The sequence below is a fragment of the Ursus arctos genome, unplaced genomic scaffold (assembly GCF_023065955.2).
Source record: "Ursus arctos isolate Adak ecotype North America unplaced genomic scaffold, UrsArc2.0 scaffold_13, whole genome shotgun sequence".
Lineage (NCBI taxonomy): Eukaryota > Metazoa > Chordata > Mammalia > Carnivora > Ursidae > Ursus > Ursus arctos.
In genome coordinates, this window is record NW_026622797.1 from 4,686,262 (window position 1) to 4,704,297 (window position 18,036).

Below are 18,036 nucleotides of genomic sequence, written 5' to 3' on the forward strand. Positions count from 1 at the left end.
AAAGAACTTGAGCACTCAGTGCAAGGCAACATATATGGAAAACAGGCATCATATGTTTGCAGAAATCATCGAAATGTAGAACAGAGTCAGCAGAAGAAAGAACTCAAAAACAGAAGTGTTTAGGAACCAGGTAAACTCTCTGAAAGAATCCCCAGAAATAGTGAGAGCTCATTGAGTCTCCCCTTATTTGAAGAATGGACATTTGAGCAAATTTAATTTGAATCTCAAAAAAAACAAGGTAACAGTGACAGGCAGGAGAGTGGCAAGTGGACCCTCTCTTTCTTGTAGTTACTGTTACCAAAAAAAGACCATTATGAAGGCTTTTCAGAATCTTCCCTTTATTTTACTAAATTAGAAACCATCATAGAGAAACTGGGTCGGTGAGTTAGGAGTGCAATAAAATCCCAGATGGCCAAGATCATGTCTTATTCCGTATTACATGGCATAGATAGGTACTAAGTAATTGTTAAATCTCTGCTTCTCACATCCATGAGGAAAAAAAAAATGGATCCCATGGAGCAGACCTTTAGTAACAGAGCAAAAAAGAATCTGTTTTAGATACATCTTACCATAATTCTCCTGGAAAAATATGATTTTCAATAACAGTGTAATCTTATCTACAGTGGAATTCTTAGATCACCATTACCAGCAAACTTTGGCTACTTTAGGAAGATGAAATCATAACATGTCTTTAAATTAAAACTCTTTCAGGTCTTTATTCCTAGAGGAAGTAAGTTTTCCCTACTTCTACTGCAAGAGCTCTATCCACCAGCACAAACCTTGCTAAGCCGTACTGCCCACAAATCTATTTATCTTCCAAGCACCTCTCGGGGAGCAAACTCAAGGACCACTTATGGACAGGACAGATTCAAACAGAAGACGCCAGGCATTAACAGAGATCAACAAACCCTCATGTTTCCCCTCTGGTATGTGTTACTATACAAAGAACAAATACCTTATGTTTCCGGAGACTTTTTACAAAGCACTCTCACATGAATGATCTCATTTATCCTTATATTTGAAGCAGGAAAAGCAAATGTTTTCCTGTTTTTTAAGATAAGGAAACATAAGCAAAGGGGCTAATTGGCTTGGCCAAGGTCACACGATTGATAAATCATAGAACAAAATCCCTAGCCCATATCTGTTTTTTCGATGTATTCCTCTGCTTCAAACAAACATGGAATTGCTAAGGACTTACAATAAGAAATGCTGCTCACCAGGATATCCTGTCTCAATTCCAGTGAAGTCACTCAGCAGCTTCCAAATATTCCTCCTCTTTAGAGGTTGCTGTGTACTTTTGTGAAAGGAATCAATAATGATTTAAATCACAGCAAACAGTTGCTAGGACGCCACTTCAATGGGGAGCATGAAAGGCTCAAAATTCTTGAGCAACAGAAAGATATTTAATATTCATAGACACACAGTAAAATATTCTACAGAACAATAATTAATAGCATCATGACAATGTGTCATGTTTTATTAAGTAAAAACTATTTTGACTTGCTTTTAATACCCAGATTTATATATATTGATGGGTAGGATGATTCATAATGCCATTTTACCATTAAACTACCCAAGTTTCACTTCAGATTTTAAACTAAACAATTAATTTTGTCCATGCGCACCCTCTCTGAACAGACTGACATGTATTTGTCATTTATTCTAATTATGCATGCAAAAGAAGTTGCAGACAGCAATATCGTCGAGCTGTGTGCTTACTGTTTAATATTTATAGGGTTCCAGCAATGATTAGGCAGTACTTACACCAAAATCCCTGCTCCTCCAGGCACATAAATTCTAGTGTTATGATGGACTTTGTAGTCAAGACACCTGTTTCATACCCACCAGCAGGTTAGCTCTGTGAATCTGCAAACCTGCTATGCTGCTGAGCCCCAAGGTCATGGATTTGCTCCCCCTGTTATACAATTAACATTGCTTTGTGCTAGAGCCACGAACGGCACTAGCGATTCCAGCCGACCATCTGAACAACACACTCCACTGGTTCCAGGGGCAGGGCAAGATGGATGAGAGACGGTGAATGAATCCATATAAACTCAATTTCACTAACGGAAAAGGAACTCAAAGAATACATGCAACTGACAAATCCTTAGCATGTTTATAACAACTCACTCATTCTAAAAAAAAGCTCAGCACCCTGCCTTGGTTGATTGCCACGTTCATTCTGAGTATTTGGCACTGAAAATTTTATTTTTATTTTCTGTTGGTACCAAACTCCATCCAGTCTCCATCTCGATGAGAAACAATTGCTAAGTGCTCTGGGAGAAGCTTGAGAAACACGTGAGTGTTCTCTTGCCCTGCGAAGCTGACAGTCCAGGTGCTCTTTGAGAACATTCTTGATGAACGAGACAAGATGACTATATAGGTGGGAAGAGATGGCCCATCGGGACACTCATAATGGAGGTACTGGGCAAAGGGCTGCTTTCAAATATAGACCGGTGGGTAGGGTGGGGGAAGGCAGAGGAAGACTGATTTTGAAATAGCGTACCGAATAATTCAGAATGATATGAGTGACTTTAGAGGACGTGGGCAGGCTGGCAATCCAGAGAGTGCAATTAGGAAAGAGGATGGAAAAAAAACCGTAATTCTTATGATATGTCTCCAGGCTGATCATCTAGGGGCAGTGAGTGGAGTACATGTGCCAGGGGTGCGAGGTCACAGAAATGAGAATTGCAATAGTTCACGTGTTAAAACCTAAAAGAGAGATGGAGATAAAAGCAGCTCAGAAGATATTATAAAAGGCACTATTTTGGATCACCTCTTGTAATCCTCACATGTAAGTTCCAAGTTTATTGTTCTACAGAGGGGTGGGGAGGGAGGCATGGCATTTAGTGACAATATCAGCTTGGATGTGGAAAGATTTTTTTTTAAGCATTAAATTCACTCTGGTATTTTAAAACTACATTATCCAGTGATGGCTGTGCTTCTCTGGCAATTATGATGGTTATAGTAATGTGTGTGTATGAGAGAGAGAGAGAGTATGCATTGCATGGAGGTGGTGTAGAGAGAGAGAGAGAGATGAAGAACGCCTTCTTCCTCCTCTCAAAGAAGAGAGAATTTTAATATGATTGGGTCAGATTGCAGGATACAGATATGTCTGCATGTTTTGATGGACAGAGTTACTGTGAAATATTAATCTTTCTTACATTTTCTCTCTTCATGTCTGGGTAGGAAAAATGTCTGGGGATTAACTTATTTTTTCTGCACCTGTTTTTTTCCACCTGGTGTGCTTCTGTTCAGGAAGAAAGGGATTTCCCTCTGTAGGACATGCTCCAGCCTAGCCTACGAAGTCTTACATCAAATGCTCAATTAGTGGCCCAGCAAATAATGCATTCAGAAATGTATTTATTTCCCTTTACCAACAGTCCCTGAAGAAAAGGGAGGTTCTCACTGAGTAAGGGCAGAGCCTTCTAATAATGCCTTAAAACCCAACATCATGCATGAGAAATCTCTCCAGAAACTCCCCCAGAGAAATCCATCTTCCTCATACATTTTGAAACCGTGTGGAATAGCTGGAAAGTTAGAATTAAACATCCTCAGAAGAGTTGACCCTAGTAGGTAGGAGAGATGAGCTATGAAAGTATGGATTTGGAGGCAGTTCGGTGGTAAGCAATTCTGAAAGATGGATCGTGCATGCCCATGTGGGGAACACCATCAGCTTATGAAGATCTCCCACTTTAGGGGGAGCTCACGTGGCCATGTGAGCGGATGGGGGTAGGGAGGTAGGGGAATTGAAGGGGTGCTGGGGTGGAGAGCCGGAACCTGGGCCCCATATACCCTGCAAGAGCTGGGGGCAGAGGGGCAATCAGGCAGGGAAATTATATAATCCACATTTCCAAAGGAATACTGTGAGTCCACTTACATTAGGAAAAAGGGGACTAAAGAGATTATTTACCTTATCTGAGTTTTGTTTTGTTTTGTTTTTTAAATCTGGATCCCTAGAGAAAGCACTACAGGCGAACAGGATGCATTTTCTCAAAGTCCACTGGGGGAGGGAGGGCGTCCTAAGAAAAGAGTTCTGAGACCAATTGCTGACAACACCATACACTTGATGTTCGCGGTGAAAGCATTCGATGGGCACTGAGGATCGCAGACACCTGTAGCAAAGGGCTGGGCTGAGCCCGAGATGGCCCAGCACCCCCCACCCAGGGTGTAGCCCCCCAGTTACAGGACTTAATAGTAGCACTCCTTTGCACCCGCTCCCCAGTGTCTGCTATCCCCAGGGTTGGACTTCTAAGGCCCTTCCTCTGGGGCTTTGAAACTGAGATGATGGTTGATCCACGCTCTCTGGGAGACTGACCAGCAACGGATGTTGGAGCCACGTGGATCAGATAAGCTTCGGCAGTCCTTCTGCAGACACAGGGAAGAATCAAGCAGGTATGTTCAATGAGGGGCGCCTGGGTGGTGCAGTCATTAAGCCTCTGCCTTTGGCTCAGGGTGTGATCCCAGCGTTCTGGTATCGAGCCCCATGTCAAGCTTCTCCACTGGGAGCCTGCTTCTTCCTCTCCCACTCCCCCTGCTTGTGTTCCCTCTCTTGCTGGCTGTCTCTCTCTGTCAAATAAATAAAAAAAATCTTTAAAAAAAAAAAAAGGTATGTTCAATGAGGCAAAGATGAAAAGAGCTGAGATCATTAACGATGCCCCGATTTTGTCCTGAAGTCTGGCCACATTCTTCTCAACTATTATTCACGTTAGCACAGATAATGTTTCTGATGCTTTCAAGCAAAAGACATCAAATGGGGAGAGGTTGGGGAATCGTCACAACTTGAGTGAGTAGATAGCAATTATTCTATGGACTTCTAAAGTAATGAGACTTGTTTTTGGTTGTGGATTGGGGAAATAATTTCATCATCTTAAAATTGACTTCGGCAATCTTTAAGAGTATTTAGGAGATTTTCCTGGAAGTGAGAATTTCTGTGTCAGCAAATCAGCATCAAGCCACTAATAAGGAATTCCTCCTGGGACAGACCCCATGTGCCTAACGTTTTCCTTAGGCTTAGAAGTTTCTGAGAAATTACAGTTTCTGAGGAATCAACAGCAAAAGATGCATGCTGGCATACCAGTTGTGTGGACTTTGAATTCTAGAACCCTAACTTCCTATATCCTCCCTGAATCGGCTTCACCTCTGTAGACATCCCATGTCAAAATGAATAAACACTTTCTTGGAAATACTTACATTTGATCTTAGCAAAAAACAAACAAACCAATAAACAAAAACCCCCACTATTTTAGATTATTCCTTAAACAAATAAATTTTCCACTACTTAGATCTTCTGTGTATTATTGAAAATTCTTTCTTTCCCTTTCCTGACCTTACCCCACCCTGTTCAGAATAATGGTTCCTTTTAAGGTTGATTTAGTACCAAGTGTAATGTTTTATGTCATCTGACTTTCTTATATTCAAAATGTCCAGGTACAAGGGGGAAAAAAATCACTACAGGACTTCAAATAAATCCTCCACAAGAAGATTTTCCTGTGTCAATGGTTGTTAGAAAGAGAGCTGCCCCTGTTGTTTTGCAAACAATGAATCTTCTCCAGCCTATAAATAATGGAAAGGGAAATCTCAGAAAGGATTTTTCTAATTCGGCTGGCTTCAGGCTACCTACCCAGCATGCCTTCTTGTTTACAACTGCAAGTACAAATGTATGATTTTTCCCCCCTTTTCACTCAAAACATTAGCTTTTTGGCTTATGGAATTAACCTCTACCACGCATCTATGCTGTTTGCCTGCTGTTGCTATTTTAAACACCGAATCTGTTTTGTACTTTTTACCATAAGGCTCTTAGAGCGTTATGTAAACTGCTACTCCATGAATTCTCCTTTAATCTCACATAAGGTGAATGTTAAATTCTCGCCCAAATTTGCTGATGGCCAAGAGGAAAAGTTATAAGCATTCAACAGAAGGTGAGTATTCTATATGAAATATTTTGAACATTGACAACTGTATTAATCACGGTTCTAGCTTCTGAAATATGCCTAATGATACAATCACATGACCACATGCATCGGAATGAAGCCCCAGTCCCTGACCTTGACCTCCTTCCTCCCACCTTCCAAGGAGTCCTCCTCCTGGGGGTACTTTTCAAATACAAACTGATCAATCCAAAGTCCATAGGGCTCAGGGCCCCGCCCCGAATACCCCAGGGCCAGATGCCCGACAACTCTGGACAGCCCTTGTGCGGCAGGGCCCTGAAATTATTTGATAGTCAATCCTAAACCTGCCTCCCCTTCCTCACCCATTCCTTCTCGAGAAAGCACAGTAAAGGCTTTTGCCCAGAGCTCTCCCCCTTCTCTGCCTCATACCTGACAGAGGAGCTTCCCGTGGGGCTCCGCCCAATATGGTGTGCCCGCTCCTTTGGGAAACTGTGAGTAAGAAACTACATTTTCAATAGAAATCATTTCCTCATCTGTTGGCCTTACAGTCTATTTTAAAATAGCAACCCCCTCGGAGACACAGGGGGTCCCTCCTTATTTCTACTTCCTTACTGCTTTTCTTCATAACAGATTTTCTTGCTTGAATTATTCAGGTTATGTGATTCATCTATTAACCCATTACTGCGTCTACACAGGCCACGGTACAAAAGTACGACAGCAGTTCTGAAATACAGTTGCACCCCAAAGCCAAGAAACGGAATCAGATAACCCTTCCACATTACTCTTGGTTCCTGGATGCTGAGATTTAGTCAAGACTTGAAAATATGCTGATACTCCTGTTCGTCAGGCTAAAATAATTCTGTCTGCTTTGCAATTCCTTCTCTGTCTCCATTTGTTTGGTTTTTATGTAAATTCTGCTGAAAGAAATGTGATGTAATTGCTCTGGGTAGTCGAGGAGGAGGCAAACATGTAAACGTTGTTGGCAAAAAGGAATTTTTTTTGTGTGTTAATATTTTTGGGAAACTATCTGTGATTTTTTTTGGTGACCCTACCGCTGTAGATTTAAACACCGTTCAATGCCTTGGACGGAAATCTAGCTCTTCAAAGCCCAAGTGGATTTAAAAATGAGATGACATGGTTGCTACGGTCCCATCCTGCTTGATCAGTAGCCTTCGGTCATCTTATAAAGAACAAGTGGTCTCAGATGTCTTTTTCAAATTTTCAACCAAATCAGAACACTTAGTTTGCAACGGCATGAAGAAAGTGTCCTCTCCACTGTGGTCGCTGATCTTCCTGGTACGCACCACGGTCGTTTTGTGCCGTGCTCTCTGGGACATTTGAACTTTCTTTCACTTATGACTGAACGTTCACTTATTATGAAAAGAGATCCATGTGAATACACCATGTAATAAATCACTTCTTCTGGATATGGAGACCAACCCATTAACTGTGATCACTCACGGGCAATTTTTTTAAAAATTAGAGTAAGCAATGTGGTTGTGGATTTTCATAAAGCTCATGTATTTTTACAAATGGTTTTCACTATCCTTTATCAGCATCGTTTTGAAGAAGCTAATAACTTGAAAGGTGTATCAACAGGTGCTTCTTTGGATTTTACTTCAGTAAATTTCATCCACTCAAACTGAACATAAACTTCAGCAAATGTACCATAACTGTCATAGATATGGGTATTAGAACCTAAGCTGTAAGCACCAAATCTCAGAGAAAAGATAACTTTATTTTAAATTGGTTACTGGGTTAAGATAAAAGGCAACTAAATCTCCATTCCCCATAATGTTCCAAGTTTGGAAACCAGTGGTCTTGGAATTCAGGAGCAAAACATCTTACCAAGAGTTCAAGAGCTGATTGTGGAATTTTTAGGAATGTTGTAAGCCTGTTGTTTAACAGAAACTTATTAATAATTAATCTCTGGGTAATCTCTGTTGATTCATCTCTGTGTAATAAGCCATCTCTGTGCACAGTAGAGTCATGTTGGCAGGTCAACATCAGCTATGATGGGAGAATTCACACCACAGAAATCAGCAAATGCTGCAAGTTGGGGCTTGACTTGCTCTTTTGTTGATTGTCTAGACGTAAGGATGTGTGGAAAAACATCAATAGAGCAGATTAAACTTGAAAGTACTTTGTGTCCGTTACATTATAAATGGCACAAAAAAATTAAGGGGGTGTTGTTCCAGTATTCAAAAGTATTTTCCAGTTCAGAAAAGTAGTCTCTTATATTATTGATGAACTAGTAAAGTTCTTCATACATTTTTGTCGTTTCCTGTATAGCTTGCTCATTAATGTAAATGAATATCTTAACCAATATTCGTGTCATGAGTGTACTTGGTAGTCAATTGCAACCATAGGTTGGCTATGAAAACACTTTAAAAAAAATCAATGGAAGCATTCTGTGAAATTCAATTTCCTATATGAAATTTACAATAGAGTATTATATTATTTGTAAATTACATGCTACACATCTTTGTTATCAGTAAAATTTATGATAAACTTATGCATGTGAATAGATCCATTATGTACACATACTCTTTCTTTTCAGAGCTGGGGGTTAAATATTTACCTGCAGACTACTGCCTGTTAGTAACCTATGACATTTATCCTAGAGGGTGAGACTGCTTATAAGGGCCGTTCCATGTGACAGCCTTGTTTTTATACACTAAGATGTTTAAAATCACACTGTCTTTTTTTGGTCAAATCCATCCTAGGTGGTAAAATTGTGTGTGAGAATCTTTAGATATTTAACCAGGCTTAGACAGCTGTGGCATCCCTGGGTAGATGTCAAGCCTATGTCAGGATAAATCCAGTGATGGCCCCTCTTCTTCCCACCCTACAATCTATAGCCACTTAAAATAATTTTTCCAATGTGCCTTCGAGTTGTGTTTAGTCCCCAATATTTGTTACTTTGATGGAATTTAAAATTTATATCTTTAATATACAAGAATAACTAAAACCATGAAGATATTTTGTTTTCGTCAAAATCCCAAAAGGGACACATATTTCTCACTTCCTCGGAGACATTCCTGGATAATAATTTAGGTACTCAGACATAGCTACGTGAACTTGTGTTACTTTTCAGAATATCAACAACCTTTACAAAAACATTTCTCTTGGGGATGGTGAAGAATTAAGGTCTTAATGTATTAAGACCTTGCAACACTGCAGGTGGGGAGAGGATGGGCAGCAAGAGACGCGTAATACCCACCTGCTATATGTTCCAATGTCTTTACCCAAGGAAACAGCACCAAACAGCAATGAGGTAGAAGCAGAACGAAAGCAGATGGCACATGCCTCTAGATGACTTATGTCCTTGCTCTGCAGTCCCTAAGGGGTGCCTGTAACATTCTTCTGGTTCCTAGGGTTCTGCCAGACTTGAGAGAGAAACCAAACTCTTCCCCTGCCCTGCACTCGCACACTCAGCTTATGTCAGCCTTCTGGATGAAGTCTTCAAGACGCGCTCACCAGGGAACTGGATGGAAAAGCACCCCATACAGGCAGTACCGGAGGTCCACGCGTTCAACGTCTTCCACCCTCTCCTGCCCTGCTGCTTCGTCAGTGCTGTGAAGCCCTAGGTTTTACAGGTTGAAGAGCGCGTGCTGTAGCTCGCCCTTGAAGTCCAAGCTGCTTGGATTTCCTGCCTTTTTTTTTTTTCTTTCCCCAGTATAGATAATTCACTGCGTTTGCAATGAGAATGGCCTCTATTCTGGTGATTTGATTATGTTGACATTTGGTATTTAAAGAGAACAAAGGTGTACAGAGAATGAGGCGAAGGAAAAGCTACAGAATACAGCAATTGCTGAAGACCAGCATTTTCATGCAAGGACAGCATCACTGCTTCCAAGGGTTTGTAGAGGGAGGATGTAGACATCGGTTTGTTCTATGATACTTAGAATATCTTCCGGAATACACACACACACACACACACACACACACACACGGTTTTCACAATAATTTCACAGAAAAATATAAAATGGAAATTTGTTATCCAAAGGAAATGGTGCTTTAAAAAAGTCATTTTTATGTCTCCAAGCATATATTAGGCACCAATCACGAACATAAAATAAATACGTAAGAGGGGGTAAATACCCAAGAAAGCTCATTTTGAAGCTTTAGACAGAATTGATTTTGTTCTAAAACCTAAATTCATTACTTAAAAAAGTATTTCATCATCTATTGCATGACTCCCAACATAATAATTATCCATAGATATCGTTACCAAAAACAGTAGCGTCCCTGACACTAGGCGCCTCTCAGTTTCCCTCCAACTGGGAGACCCTGGGCTTTGATTAATTTCCATATCACCTTCTTGCTTAGCCTAGAGGGTATCAGGGCTCGATTTTGTAAAAGGAATCGGTGTTTGATCAGATTGGGATAATACAGAATATTAGGGGTGGAGTTCCCATCTGTCTTAGTTTCTGAACATCCAATATTCGCTTTAATAAACCCAAGATCGAGGGACACAGTATGTGACATGTTTTGGTTGGCCAGAACGGCAGGACGCAGGCTGCTTACAGAAGGGACCATGCCTCAGCCTTCAGCTCCAAGGAGAGTTGCCCAAAGGTCCCCGCATTAAGCCATCAGAGCCAGGGACTATCCTCACGTCAGCAAGAACAATTTTAAGAGGGGGACGGAACTGTCTTTACCATCAAACAGTTTCCTTGGAAGCAGAAGACATTGACAAAAGTGATTTTGCTCTTTTCTGCATTTGCAGTTAAGAGCAGAAGATTGGTTGCATTTTCTGTCGTAATTTGAAAAGCATAGCCCAGGACAAATTTTGGTTTCCAATTTGCAAGTAGGCCATTATTTATGGAATTGAAGTTGACCAAAATTCTCAGGTTTTTGGCGTTCAGCGCAAATTTCCCAAATTCTAAAAGAAATGTTTTTTGATCACCAGATTAGAGAAACAAGAGCCCTTCTTTATTGCTACTACCCAGGTGTTTTCCTGTCCTGCAAATGTATAAACCCCACAACTAAAGATCATCCATCTGGTGGAACAGCTGCTTAGGGCTCCTTCCAAAATCCAGCGCTGGCCTGTGAGTCTGAGAACAGCAGCATCATTTGGACAAGCAGGGGGTCTTCCCAGGTGGGGAAAGGCCTGTGGATTATACTGCTAATGGGGATGACAATGATAGTCTTTAGCATGAAAATAGAGAGTAATAGCATCCCTGAGGGCCGACCCAGAGGTGAAAACAGCATTGCGCATTAAGATAATGTTACTGTGGTGTCATTTAAAGGGGTATGTGTGTGTGTGTGTGTAATTTATATGGGGAATTATGCTTCTTGCGTTTTAGTGTGGATTAAACCTAATCTGCCTTTTACACTGTCGGCAACAGGGTCCATTTATTTGATATTGATAACACAATATTCCCAAGCATCTAGCACCAAAGAATTGATTTGTGAGAGTGCTGGGGAATAAGATTGAGCTAATTTGCCAATATTTATTATCTACCAACTTAGGTGGGCATTAAGCTTGAATATGCATGATAATCTCTTAGTATAGAATGCATAAAACAGTTGGCACCCATTAAATATTCGGAGAAGGAATGCATCTGTCCACTAATGAGTGTTTCCCACTATGGAAAGGGAGAATGCGAACAGTGTGGGGTTTTACAAAGTACAAAATAGAGCCAGCTCTGATCCCCCCCCCTTCACCCCCACAGCTTAACCAAGACCATGAGTAATGCCCACGTTTGTAAAAAATTTCTGGTCAACACTAATGGTTATTTTTCAGGTTACCGTTGAATTCTGCTAACTTTTTCTGGAATCTCCAGACAAGAAGAAAATAAAAATATAACCACTTTACAAGTTGAGTCCACCCAAAGATGATTTGCTTTAAAAGCAGACATATTCGTCCCTAACATTTGTGTAAAAAATTGTGAACTGATTTAATTATATATACCTATCTCATTATCACCCCATTTAATGCTCAAAAATTGAGGAAAGTGCTGTGGGGCAGTATTGTTACAGGTTAAAAACAGTGTATGAGAGACAAAGTGGTTACCCTGGTCTGTGCCGCGGCTCCCTGCGGATCTAGATCCTGGTCTTGGCGCCTCTGACCCCGAGCTCTTTCCGTGATCGCGCAGGGGCCCCCAGGCAGTCGTTTCTGGAAACAGTGCTTTGTGGTACACCAAAGGCCGTATGGTGTGCCCTGAACATCTGAACAGAGAAGACATTTAAAATGTGAAAGAGATAGGGGCGCCTGGGTGGCACAGCGGTTAAGCGTCTGCCTTCGGCTCAGGGCGTGATCCCGGCGTTCTGGGATCAAGCCCCACATCAGGCTCCTCCGCTGGGAGCCTGCTTCTTCCTCTCCCACTCCCCCTGCTTGTGTTCCCTCTCTCGCTGGCTGTCTCTATCTCTGTCGAATAAATAAATAAAATCTTTAAAAAAAAAATGTGAAAGAGATAAGGTCTGTCAGTGACAAAGACAAATGAAACACTTTATTATAAAAGTGTAATGGGGTAAAAATGAAAAATTTACTTATTATTGCACAGCTCAATAACCTTGTTACAAAATCTTATTCGCTTACTGCGACCCTCTGCACCCCGACTGGGAAGCCGGCGGCGGGTAGGACGAAGGCCATGGAAAGATGCCGAGGGAGGGCCCGTGGCTCAGCCCTCCTCTCCGGCCTCTGGTGCCTGAGCACGGCCACAGTGGTGTCAGAAAATAATTAGTAATTCAAGCTCACTGAAGCCAGAAAACCTGCCTCCTCTAAAATCTTCGGCAGCTTCCAGGTTCTACACAGTCATCGAGGGCTTGACTTGTGTTCGTCTGTAAAATGAAGGAAGTGTCTAAATAACTTTGTGGGTCCCTGTAGCTTTCATGTGAAATTGTGACTTTTTACACACAGGAGCTGGCTCCCCATAGCTCTGAAGTCTGAGCCCCGGTGCCCCTGAAGCTCATCTTTTCGGGGTTCCTTGACCTCTGTGTGAACGCAGCCCGCGTGGCACATGGCCAGGGCGATCTTGCCCTGTTAGATGCAAGTCTAACCATGCTGGCAATTTAAATCTTCTAGTATCTACCCATTATTGTCAAGATAAAGGAAGACCGACCTCCTCAGTGTGATGTTATACGTGTCCTTCCAATCTGCTCCTTGGACCTCTGCTCCAGCCATCACCAGCCCCTCCTCCACCCCTTTGTGGACTGGTCACGATTGCCCACTGGACTGGTCCCTCTGCACTGTGTCCCAGCATCCCCGTGTCCGTGCCTGTGCCCCTTCTGGGGCTGGCATCATATCCTCCATGACCAGGGGCTAAGCTCTTCTGCTTTGGGATGCCGTTAGCACCGTGAGGAGAACAGCTTTTGTAATCTGTCGGATCTGGTCTTAATTCCCAACTTCTCCATTTACAAACTGGGCATGCCAATGAATCTTCCTGAGCCCCAGCCCCTTCAAATTGTGGATAAGCACCCTGAACTCAAAGAGCTGTTGTTGTAAATATATATCATAATGAGCGGAAGGCCTCTAAGTCTGCCTGGCACATAAAATCATTCAGGAGATCGTAGGTGGTGTATTTACTGCTACCTCAGACTCAGCCCAAACCTTCCCTCCTCTGGAGAGATCCCCCTAAATGTTTCACGTCTCCTTACACATCACCAAAAGCCATCTATTTTAAATAACCTGTCACATGTTCTTGTTCAACGGCATCTGTGCTATCACTTCCCACTACACTGAGAGATGACTGAGGCATAAATGTATTTTATGCCCAAGGACCCCACATAGAACATGATGCATGTATCGTACTTAAAATTTATTGTTGAGGTAGCGACTGAATACATAGGATTAAGAAAAAACAAGATTAAATATATATACCCACATCGGTAGATAATATTGTCACAATTTTTAAACATTTTATAGTATTTTAAACACATTTTTAAAAACATACTTCCCTCTTGGGCTTTTTTGGGTTTTTTGTTGTTGTTTTGGGGGGTTGTTTTTGTTTGTTTGTTTTGTTTTTGTTTTTTCAGTTTGCACTAAATTCCTAAGGTGAAGGCTCAGCAAAAAAGAAACCCCCCCAAAACAAAACAAAACAAAACAAAACAAAACAAAACAAAAACACATTCCCAGGACCTGGAGTGAATATTAATTGTTCGATTTTCTGCCTCCTATTGGCGTTAGCTGCATTTATTTTTTCTCCCTCACTTGCTTATAAACTACCAGAGGACAGCAACTCAGTTTTTATACAACTCTATATCCTTCACACTTTCTTACACATTCTAATTCTCAGCTAAAATATGTATGAAATGACTCGACTGATTGAATAAAGGATAAATGACCGAAGTACTATATATTAGAAAAAAATAGAATATTTGCCTCTAATTAGCTGACAGAGAAGTAGTAGCATGCTCTTGGTTTGTCTCTTGCAAAAAATCTTTCGGAAGTTGTAGAAAAAGTAAAACTTACCACATACTTTTTTTTTTTTCTGCCTACACAACCAACAGCAAACTATCATATTCTTTTATCAGGAAAAAATATCCATAGTGTCACTGTGGGAAGAGATGCTTTTGTCTTTCCAGGGTATCCAGTACGTAGGTCACATGCTGAGGAATTATTTTTCTTGATTTTTATCATGGCTTCCTTGTTAGGCACCAAGAGGAATCTTTATAGACAAAGCATTTCGTTTTTTTCTCTTTAAGAACATGTCTGCAGAAGCTATTCTTAGAAAGCTTTGTGGGAAGCCGAGAGCCACCTCTGCGGAGTGAGTCACCGCGGCCTCACTAATTCTGCATTATTCCTACTGTAGATTATGGGTCTAAATATCTACAAAACCAAATCCAAGGAACCTGGAGGCTAATTGGGCTGAAAACATCCCTTTTGCTCAAGCCGGAAGGCAGGAGATACGCAGTCAATTACGCTCTAATGGGCAAATCCAGCAACCAACGCTCCCCTCTCCCCTCAACAGCCAGGCTCCACATGCCAGCTTCAAAACAGTGTGTACCAGTTGTATGCCCACTTAATTCCCAGAAGCAATTTCCTGGGAATCTCTGCTGCTCTATTGTTGGGATTTCCTTTGCAAAAAAAAAAAATTATTTAATAGTGTTTCTTTCGAGAAATACCGTTTGTGAGGCACCCTGATGGCTTCTAGGGTGACTAAGAGCATTTACCTCACAGAAACTTACGTTCTAATGGAGATTAAATAGACATAGACACACAATTAAAAAGAGCTTCTGACAAAGGATGGGAGACAAGTGGGGACAGGCTCAGAACAGGCTGAGCTTTCAACTCCAAAGTGGAACTCTGGGATTAGTATAAGAGCCTCCTTTGATTTCTGTCCCAGAGTCTTACATAGGTCATAGGGCAAAACGAAACTCCAGACGAGTGTTGTTTTGTGACCCTTTCGCCTAAGACTCTGGGTAAGTCCATAACGTGTCAAGAAGCCACAGGATAGAGAAGGCACAGAACCTTAACTTTACCTGATAGATATTTGAAACATTATTGTATAAAACCAACAGGCGTATTCATTCCACACATATTTAAAGGGGCTGCTATGTTCCAGGAGCTCTTCCAGGCACTGAGAATCAGCATGGAACTATATCAACAAAGAGCTGTTCTCAAGGAGTATCATTCACTGCAGGTGGGGGTGGGGGGTGAACAACAAGCAGGTAAGTAAGAAAACATAGAATACTTCAGAAGGTGAGTGCCCTGGAACACAACAGAGCAAGATGAAGGATGTGAGCATCATGAAGAACCATCTGGTTTTCCTGGGACTGAGGGATCTGGGACTTTGAGCACTAAAACCAGGGAGTCCTGGTCAACCGGAGTGAGTTGTCATTTTAGGCATGGGAGACATGGAGGAATCGTAGGTGACTGTAAGGATTTGGCCTTGACCAAAATGAGGATGGACTTGCCATTTAACAGAAATGGAGAAGTCCAAAGGGTTCAGGAATGGTTAAAGAAGAGCAAGACCAGGAGTACTTCTGTAAGATGCTTGTTAAAAACCCTGGCAGTTATGTTGGGCTGCAAATTAAATACAAAGTCTGAATTTCAGGGGATAAAATCAAGGTAAGAAACACATTTGAGTGTCATTAGTGTATAAATACATAGCATTTACTGCATGAAAGCCATTGGGCTGAATGAAATCACCAAGGGGGTGTAGTTTACAAAAGGGATCTGAACTTTGAGACCTGGGGCTCTCCAGTGAGGAGAAGTTGGGAGATGGAGCCAGAGCGAGCACCCAGTGAGCAAAAGGAAAATAAGAAGAGAGAGTCCTAGAACGCAAGGGGGGGGTGTGTGTGTTAGTTTCAGGAAGTGGGGAGACTTTGCCTTGACTGCGGATGAATTAAGTAATCTGGGGAGTGAGCACCAACCCCTTGGCTGAACCACAGCGGCAATCACCAAGGACTGAGAGCAGACTGCATCTGACTGAGAATCCTAAGAGAGGCATTGGAGGCAGTGAGTTTGGACACTTCGGAAGTTCGTGATCACACAGAGGTTGTAGTTAGAGAGGAATGTGAAGTCCTAAGAGGTTTGTTTTCGCTCTTTTTCATGATGGTGATAAAGCAGCAGCTTTATATGCTGATGAGAATGATCCAGAAGAGAAGGAAAACTGATGATAACAAAAAATACCCTTGAATTCATGAGATGGGGTGGAAAATAGTGCACAAAAAGAGGGATGAACCTAGAGGGAGAAGGGTCAGTTTATGGCTAGTTAATGGGAGCATGGCAGTATGTGGTACAGCTGCAGGAAAATTGGAGATGGCAGTTCTCTGTTTCCTCAGTGAAGCAAAGATGTCACCTGGGGGTGAGGAGGTGTTGGGGGTTTGAGGTTTGACGGGAGAGGGATTGTGAAGAGACCCGAGGAGAGGGGGCATTGAATGGGCTGCAGAGATGTAGGAAGACTGCTAAAAAGCATTAAGGTCAGGGCACCTGGGTGGCAGTCGGTTAAGAGCTCCCCTCTTGGTTTCAGCTCAGGTCATCGCAATCTCATGGTGGTGAGATCAAGCCCTGTGTAGGGCTCCACACTCAGTGCAGACTCTGCTTCAGAATCTCTCTTGCTCTTCCTCTGCCGCTGCCACTTGTGGTCTCTTTCTCTCTCTCAAATTAATAAATAAATCTTAAAAAAAAAAAAAGCTTTAAGACCAGCGATAATTTAAAATAAGACTGGCCAACATGGCTGTGTCTTTGACACAGATGCATTGGGCTGTATGGATGCAAGGGTGGGGTAGACAGAAGATCGTATTTAATCAGGACTGGCGTCTGGCCAGACTAGATTCTGATTAAGTATTTGGGAGAGTGTATGTATATACATACACCAGCTACTTATTATAGTGATGTACTGTGGCATCTAGGACATTAAGGAGAGGGTCCCAGTTGTTAGAGTTGGGGTCATACAAGGGCATAACGGGAAAGACAGGAGTGTTTACTGGCAATGCAATGCCTGTAGGCAAGACCATGGAGAGGTGCAGGCACTGATAACGTAGGGGTCAAGGGCAGGCCCGCCCAAGGTGGGCCACTTGGGCATGAACACATCTTGAGTTTTGAGCAATCAAACCCCGACAGATTCTTCAGGAAACCTCCTTACCTCCTCCTCAACTGTCTGCTCCTATCAGAAAGAGAGCTCTTCAGAGATTCCCCTTCACCTAAGAAACTTCTCTGCATAACAGGGCAACCTTTGTTTTCCAAACATCTCCTTTTTATCCTCCTGCTAATGGCCTTCCTGCTCTTTGCATCCTCAGACCCTACCCCTCTCCTCAGCTCTCAGAAGCTTCCTGATGATGGGGTTTTAGGATATCGGTGAGGTGAGGTTCAGTGGGGTGGAGTCCGGAGCCAATGACCAAGAAAGAATTTTTGGTGCAAAGGCATCTTTGGTGCAAAACAGTGTTTTATTAAAGCACGGGGCCAGGACCCGTGGGCAGAAACAGCTGTTGCCCTGGGTTAAGAGGGGTGGCTGATTACATACTATGGGGTTGGGGGAAATAAGGAAACAGGGAGGTTGAGAAAGTACTTTGATATGTTAAAGACTCAAAGGATACTGGAGGCCTTGCCATTGTCAAGCAAAGGTTGTTTTTCCCTCTAGCAAGTCATTAGCATTAAGATGGTTGGGAACTTTCTGGAGGAACATCACCTATCCCACCCAGGAGTGAGGGTGGGGGAGGTTGCAGGGTGTAGTTTATGCTTTGTCTTCAGCCAGCC